Raw genomic sequence first — 8,480 nt, forward strand, 5'->3', positions numbered from 1 at the left:
TATGGCTCTTTGAAACCCACAGTTGGGTTGAACTCCGCTGTGTTTTATCACAGCGACTCTTCTATAGGTTTGCACTTCAAGGCTCAAAACATGCCGCTGCTTTTGCCCATTCAGGCTTTTGTATTAAAAGAAACTGATTTACAAGGCAGGTGGTAAACTACAGCCAGACATGCAAAAGCATGCTTACAAACTACTGCCTACGGATGAGGTTAATGCATTTTTCATCATATTTAACGCTGATGGACAACGTTTTACGATTGATAATTGCTTAAAATTGATGTCTGTGACTGCATTTTGACAGAAGTTGACTAATATATACTCAGTCGCATTAAATCACTTCAACCAATACTCTGAAGTCTTATCGAAATAAACGCTACAAAACTTTGCAAGGCTGCACCACAGAAGACCGGTTTAGCATGAACCTCGGAACTTAGTAACAAAGCAGTTATGCTTGAGCTCTAGACTGAAAATTTTACTTCTCAAGAGGAAAGTATCTTTTAAATATATATTTAGTGACAATGTAAATAATGTTGTTTTTTGATGTTCATGAATAAAGATGTTCAAATGATAGCTGTAGTTGTTACTGTGAACGACACACTTGTGTGATAATTATGTTTTGAAAACTGCAGACAAGCAGATATTATTTTGCAGGTGTTATCGGAACGTAGGCTCCATCACACGTGCACAACTGTGACAGTTGATACATTTGCGAGGTTCTGTCAACGACTTTCTGTGTCCAGTCTTTACAGAACGTGTCACTACAGTAGATGAGGACTAAGGTTTTTACGCCTTTTATTTTTCCTGTCATTCATAATATGAGGAATGTTTAGGTGAAGAAAGATTTAATACAATCATATTTATTAAGTTCAACCCCGCCCCTGCCACATTTCTCCATGTAATGTGGAGGGGATCCGGCGTAAACCTGTGCTGATTCAACATGCAGATCCACCTTGGGTTTGCTGTGGCGACCCTGAGTGCAAACAAGGGAGCAGCCGAAGGGTCTTACTTTTATATTTATTATATGTGATCAATGTGAAAGTGTTTGGTAATCCTGCTCTGTGTCACCCCTAATTTTAATTTAGACCAGGATTTTTTCCAAAAGAGTGTGTTAGATTATGCTTACGATGCAGTCCATTCCACACAGGATTCAGAAAAGCATGATCTCTGACACAGAAAGGTGCAGTGGAAAAGTCATCCAGCTGTTCAAGTCATAAACACACCAACTCCCCTGATTTATCTGACAAAAATATATCTCATTTCACAAATCTGGCAGTGCACAAAGTGTGAAAGAATAGTTTCAAAATGAAATAAGATGTGTAAATATGTGTTTGCTTCCTTTTGCCAGCGATGCAATCTGATTTTCATACGCTGAGAATGCGTTGCAAGTTAAGTCAATCCTATAGATGTTGATAACATTCAGATTAGTCACGTAAATATGAGCATAATGTGGGTAACTGCATTTTTTTGAGCAAAAACATTGGCACACATCAAGATCAGATCCAGGAGGTTTGACTTAGAACATCATAAATGACAAGGATTGCAACTTTGTAAAATGCGTAATGTGGAAATGGAAAACTACTGGAATTAAGACCTAAGGCAGATGTTCCCAAACTAGTCAAGAACTCTGGTATTTTTTCGGCCTGGGCTGTATTTTTAGATGTTTTTGGGTTCATCTTGTCAATTGGGACAAAAACAGTTTTAATCAGTCCAGTATTTATCAGTGCAAACAGCTGCTTGTCGCAAATAAAGAAGAGAAATGCCATTAGAAATAGCTGATAACATGGAAAAGATGCCTACAAAGGTAAATGTGCACATGTTTGCCTCACTATATATGTAAAGAAACTTTATAAAAAGACTAGTAAACAGCTGCTTACCTTAGCCTCCAGTCCCTTCTACAGTGCCTCTATACACTAAATCATGACAAGTTGATTGCTAACAGGGGGCCTCTTCTACAGGAGCGAGAATGGAGATGCTACCAGACACTTCTGACATTTTTGCCTGTTCAGTGGTGACAAGAAGCGGTTCACTGGGTATGTTTTTTGCTTACTCCGAATCATTACATTATGTACTGGTTGTGCCTATGATGGTGTTTGTGGTCTAAGTCAATACTACATCAATGAAAATTGTTTTTGTCCCTAGTGAAAGATATGCTCAACAACATCTAAAAAGAAAGAAAAAAAAAAGCCCAGGTTGAAAATACCAGCTTCCCACTTTAAGGCAGGCTATGTCCTACCTTATAAAATACAATAGTGTAAATTGAAAATGCCAAATGAAGAATTTCATAAAGTGTCTCAAGAACATTATGGAGTTTGAGGGAGGGATGATGACACTTATTCCTCTGTTCATTATGATATCTGGTCAGTGTATCACAGGATGACCTGTTTTCCGGTTACCTCAATAACTTGATTACCTCCCAGTGATGTGAGAGTCTTGACTTGTGAAAGTAAAATGGTTTTGTTATTTTCTACATTCCAGTGAACCCATGACATTTCACTGTATTAGTAATTTTTTTTTTTTTTTTTTTTGATGTCCTGATGAAGGTGGTGTATTTCCTCCCAAAAGCAGTTTGTGCCATAGAGCGTACTGTCAGTGTGCCCCCTAAAGGCTTGTGGTCACAGTGCAGAATACAGTGTTAATTTGTTCATCTTATTTAACTCTGGTCTGAGTGTTTCTTGCAGAATTTACTTGTATTCAAATAAATTAAGGAACTGAACTCCACTTATTGTCACACACTGTTTATTATTGTTCTACAGAACTATGTGAAACTGTTGATCATTGTCTCAAAGTGAGCAGTAAACTGCTCAGTCTGTCAATCATTGAATGATTGTTCTTGTCACCAACCTTTCCTCTAAAACATTCCAGCAATAACAAACCAACTGTATTCACCTTAGTTTCATACTACCTTAGTCATCGTTAAACATTGATAGCAATCAAACCTCTGAGAGTTTCCAACAAATCCTTTTGTGGAAAATTATTTGATTAATCCTGTGGTGGCCAAGTGGTTAAGTGCTCTTGTTTCTAGTGCAGAAGGTTCCTGGTTCAGTTCCACCACTGCCCATTCTCCATGTAATATGGAGTTGCATCAGGAAGGTGTAAAACTTGTGCCAAATCAGCATGTAGATCCACATCAGATCTACTGTGGAGACCCTGAGTGAAAACAAGGGAAAAGCCAAAGGGCCTTACTTCTTAGTTGATCCATAGTGTGTGTTTACCCCATTCACTTATCTTAGTAGTGATGTTCTTGTCTCTTGACCTTTGAGGTATTAACATCACCAATACCTCATGACTTCATAATTTCTTCCCTATTTTCTCTGGATCCTTAATCTTTTAAAGTCAAGGGATGCCAGACGGAGTAGCTTCCGTCTGGCCACTCTACCATAGACCTGATTGGTGGATTGCTGCAGAGATGGTTGTCCTTCTGGAAGGTTCTCCTGTCTCCACAGAGGAATGCTGGAGCTCTGACAGAGTGACCATCAGGTTCTTTGTCACCTCCCTGACTAAGGCCCTTATCTCCCGATCACTTAGTTTAGACGGGCGGCCAGCTCTTGGAAGAGTCCTGGTGGATCAGAACCTCTTCCATTTGAGGATGATGGGGTCCACTGTGCTCATTCGGACCTTCAAAGCAACAGCAATGTTTCTGTACCCTTTCCCAGATTTGTGCCTCAAGACAATCCTGTCTAAGAGGTCTACAGACAATTCCTTTGACTTCATGTTTGGTTTGTGCTCTGATATGCACTATCAACTGTGGGACCTTATATGTAGACAGGTGTGTATCTTTCCAAATCATGTCCAATAAACTGAATTTACCTCAGGTGGACTCTAATTAAGGTATAGAAGCATCTCAAGGATGATGAGTGGAAACAAGATCCACCTGAGATCAGTTTTGAGCTTCATGGCAAAGGCTGTGAATACTTGCGTATGTGATTTCTTAGTTTTTTCTTTAATTTTTAATAAATTTGCAAAAATCTAAAAAAAAAAATGCTTTTTTCACATTGTCATTATGGGGTATTGTGTGTAGAACTTTGGGGAAAAAAATATTCATTTCATAATTTCAATAATTTTTTTCAGTTAAACTATAGGAACCAAACACTAATATAAGATAAGGACAAAGTGTAATCACAGATGGTCCTGTGAAAGACAAGGACCATCATGTTTTGCATTCATATTCTCTCCAAGTGAATTTTGTTTTCTCATTTTGTTACACTCTTTCATGAATCTCTGGAGGATAATGTTCCTGTCAGCACATTCCAGTTGGACCATGTTGACCTCATCAAAGTAAAAAGATGGCATCACTGTGCTTTTAACATTACAGGCCACATAGATGCTCTACATCCACGGAGTAAACGGAAAAATTACTTCCAATCCACGGATGTTCAAAACATCTCTCCGGACAGCATGATAATGTTAATTCAGCATAAATGAATAAATAAATAAATGTGTTGGATTTATTACCTTAAAATGTCAATTTTTGTTTGTAAATTACAACAGCATTATACTGCACAAGAAATAGGGCGAATAAACGGGGCGGAGGTGTGGCACTTTATGTCAGATCTAGCCATCACTGTGAAATCATTCAAAATATGTAATTTTCCTTGGATAACGTTATGGAATGGGTTACTGTGGAAATTATGTGTGAAAAATAAAAAAAAAACCCTTTAATTATAAGTTGTATTTATAGAGTTCTTGAATCAAATATAAATATTTTTGTGGAGAAATTGACTGAAATGTACAACGCAATTAAAAACAATAAGCTTTTATTTGTTTGTGGAGACTTTAACACGGATTTTCTAAATCCTCATAGTCAAATACAAATAACGTAGTTTTTAGATTCTGTGTTTTTTATGGGATTGTATCCTGTGATAACACATCCAACCAGGATTACTACAAACACATCAACACTCATCGACAATATATTAACAATGTTATTGTTGGGAATTTAAGTGATCACTTGCTGGTCTTTGTTGCTTACAATTCCTTACTTGACAAAATTGATCACTTTGAAATTACAAATTTCAAAAGGAAAACAACAGAGAGAACTATGGCAAATCTTAGAACAGATTTAATGCACCAAAATTGGTGTGCAATTTATACAGAGGACATTGATCAATCATATGAATCATTTACTTTTTTCTTAATTGCCTTTGTTTATTGTACATTCTGTACTTTTTCACAAAGAAAGGAATGATGGCGTTAACAGTAGCACGTACAGGCTGCCACATGTATCATTATATCCATTATTTCCAATTTATATGATAAACATTGTCTGATGATGTTAAAAGTTGATAAGTGAAACACTGATAAACCCTGGATCCCAATTAGGCAATATTTTTGGAATCACAAGAATCGATCATGTAATCAGCCAGTTCGTGTCATGCACTGACTCTATGTGCTACTCAGAAAAGATGGTGGGTTTAAGTATTAAAGCCAATAATTATTACCAAGTTGCACAAAATAAACTTTCCAGTGAACACCAGTTACTTGCAAAGTTACATAAGCAACAGAGTACTAGGAAGAGTGAAGCCAGAAATCCTGGATTGTTTAAACAAAGTCAGCCTGACTGTCTGAGGGGAGGAGTTATGTGAAGGCCTTTTGGTCCACAAGGCTCCAAATGGTTTATATGTTCTGTCAGTATGATCATGGAGTGCTAATGCGTTTTCCTTTGATGTCATGGATTTGGAATGTGCATTAACAAGTCAAAGGCCTGCAGGGTATTGTTTATGTTGTGCGATGTGTGTGTTTCAGTTGATATATTAAATAAATGTGCTAATGACATTTACATGCTTTTCTGTGATAACACATTCTTCCATAAAATTGGGAGTTACTATGAAGTTAAAACAGAAATACATGAGTAATTTTTATGTAGTAACAGAATATGCATGTTTACAATGTACAAAAAAAAAAAAAAAAACAATCCAGAAAATGCCGAGAGCTTCCTGTAAAAACTGTTTTAGTTACAATTTATTGCATTTCATAAACTAGGGCAGCACTAGCGTGCACATCTTTGCCATTTTTGCTGTATACTAAAATTTCTGAATCCGCCCTTTTATTGAGATTTGCTTCAGATCTAACGGAATGTATACAGGTACAGATTCAACATATTCTGTAAATTTCGTGAAATAGTTGTTTGTTTTTAGTAATCCTGCTGGATTTCTTGCTTGTTTTTAACCAAAGTAGAACAGGTGGCTCAGTTTGATAAGGTGTTGGGTTACTAATAGACCTGGATTGGATTCCTGCTAATGCTACCTATTCTTGAACATTTCATTGGTGTTGTCTTAGTCCATCCAGGTGCAAATGGGTACCAGCCTTGGCTGGGGAAGGAGCTGGCATCGAACTGGCCTCCCATCCACCTTGGTGCCACTGGGCCTGAGGGCCCATCTTATAGATAGAAAGAGGAAAATGTGCATGTGATGGTTGTCGAAATCTAGAGTTTTGATCCTATCTACACCAAACTTTGGTCTGCTGATTGCTTGGGTCACTGGGCACCATACAGACATAATTAAAATATGTTTAATTGCGCATTTAACAGAATATTCATATTTGCACTTCTGTACTGTTTAATCAATGGGCAGCCATGCTGTCTATCTGTGAGATAGGACGCAAACCATTTCAGAACTGTGCCAGAAAATCTAACTATTGCTGGAGATGGTGGAGGAGAAAATTGTGGCCAACTATATCCAAAACAGCTGTGACGTCCAGGAGCATGTGGATTGTTGGAGAGCTCCGGCCAGCCCAGCAGCCATCAGGAGGTTATTAGTGACTCTGACCAGTGCTGTCTCAATCTGGTTTAATCTGATTTTTGACCCTCCCACAGTGCTAATTTAGGGTGGGTGTTTTAGCAACTTTCATTTAAAAAGGGGGTAGTAGGATCCTCTGGGGGGGGGGGGGGGGGGGGGGGCATTCTGACAGGCAGATATGGTGATTTTAGTTTAGTGGTCATGATTTTGTTGATACATTCAAAACATTCCTGATTGGTCATTTCACTCTATAATGCTACAATTACCACAGATAACACGTTTTCATGCCCCGACTGGGTATCCAATATTTTTGTTTGTTTGTTTGCCAAAAATGGGCACAATTGGATTTCAATTAGCTATGGAAGACTATTTTTAAAGACCCCCATTTACCCTGCCTCACCCCCACTCCCACAAAGTATAGACTGATCATCCCTGCACTGAAAAGTACTGTACAACTGCATGCCTTTGCACAGCCCCATTCCACTATGTTATATTATTTAACACTGAACATAGTTTTGCCCATTTTGTCTATTCGACTCCTCGACTTATTACAGAAGTATTTTTTTCCTTTTATTTTTTTATTGTTTACACACCAATTACTTCTTGCAGAAGTATTTTCTTTTTATTGTTGTTTATGTATCAATGACACCAGATAAATTGTTGTGTGTTGGGGGGTGTGGCTGGATATTTTGGTGTTCTTTTCTTTTCTTTGCTCTTTAGGTGGCATGGAAACTGATTTGTCTGTGGAGAAGGTGCTGGCTGAAGAGTCCTTCTCCCTCATCAACATCATGTGTAGCACCTGTGACTGGTGCTCACATGCAACCTTAAAGACTTTCAGCTGAAGCAGATAATTGGATGGCGTTCTGCATTTAAGTCATGTGTGATTCAAGCAGAACTGCCGGGAACTCGACCTTGTGATGTTCGTTTGTGAGACACTGAGGACCGCGCCTGGGTTTGACACATCGAGCCCGTGAAGCAAGGAAGGGTGAGGACACATGCTGTCAGCACACGTTAAAGGTAATTAAGTGTTTGATTAATTGTTGATAGTAACTTGGTGTTTTGTTACACAGTATACTTGAATTGTGATAAGAGTTGTGCAGTTTGCTTCTCACTGCTGTGGCGTGCGGATAAGTGATCCTCCACCTGTTGTGAGAAGCTGCTCATTTGCATAAAGTTAAAAAGATACAGACCTGAATGTGTTGCTGATAGCGTGTGTCTTTTGAAAGATATTGTTGTAACTGCTGACTTACCTCACCTCTTCTTTGCTTCATAGAGAGTCAGTTTGTCGTGTCCACCTGGGGGGTGTTTGTCTGGTGGTAGTGGGTCCAGGAACGCCGGGCTTCTATCCTTTTGGGCGCTTAAGAGCGCGCCAACAGTCACTCCACCAGAAGCACGTTCTTTCAGTTTTGTACACATTATTATGCACAGGTGAAAAATAAATTGTTTCTGTTGTTGGAACCGCTTTCTGGTTATTTTTAGCGCTGGGTTCTGTCTGACGCAGGTCCGCTCCTCAACCCGCGTCGACACATAACAGTAGTTCCCGGCCATTCCATAATGGACCCAGCGGCAGAAGCGGTTCATTTTGCCAAAAAAGTTCAAGAGCACTTGGAGAAAATATAGGAGCAATTACAGCATCTCGCAAACCAAATTAAACAAACAGACGCCCGTGTTACGGAGCTTGCAGCGCAAGCCGTTCCGCTTCCTGCTGCTCCAGCTGTGGCATCATCGATACCGGGGCAGATAACT

The sequence above is a fragment of the Thalassophryne amazonica genome, chromosome 6 (assembly GCF_902500255.1).
Source record: "Thalassophryne amazonica chromosome 6, fThaAma1.1, whole genome shotgun sequence".
NCBI classification, from domain to species: domain Eukaryota; kingdom Metazoa; phylum Chordata; class Actinopteri; order Batrachoidiformes; family Batrachoididae; genus Thalassophryne; species Thalassophryne amazonica.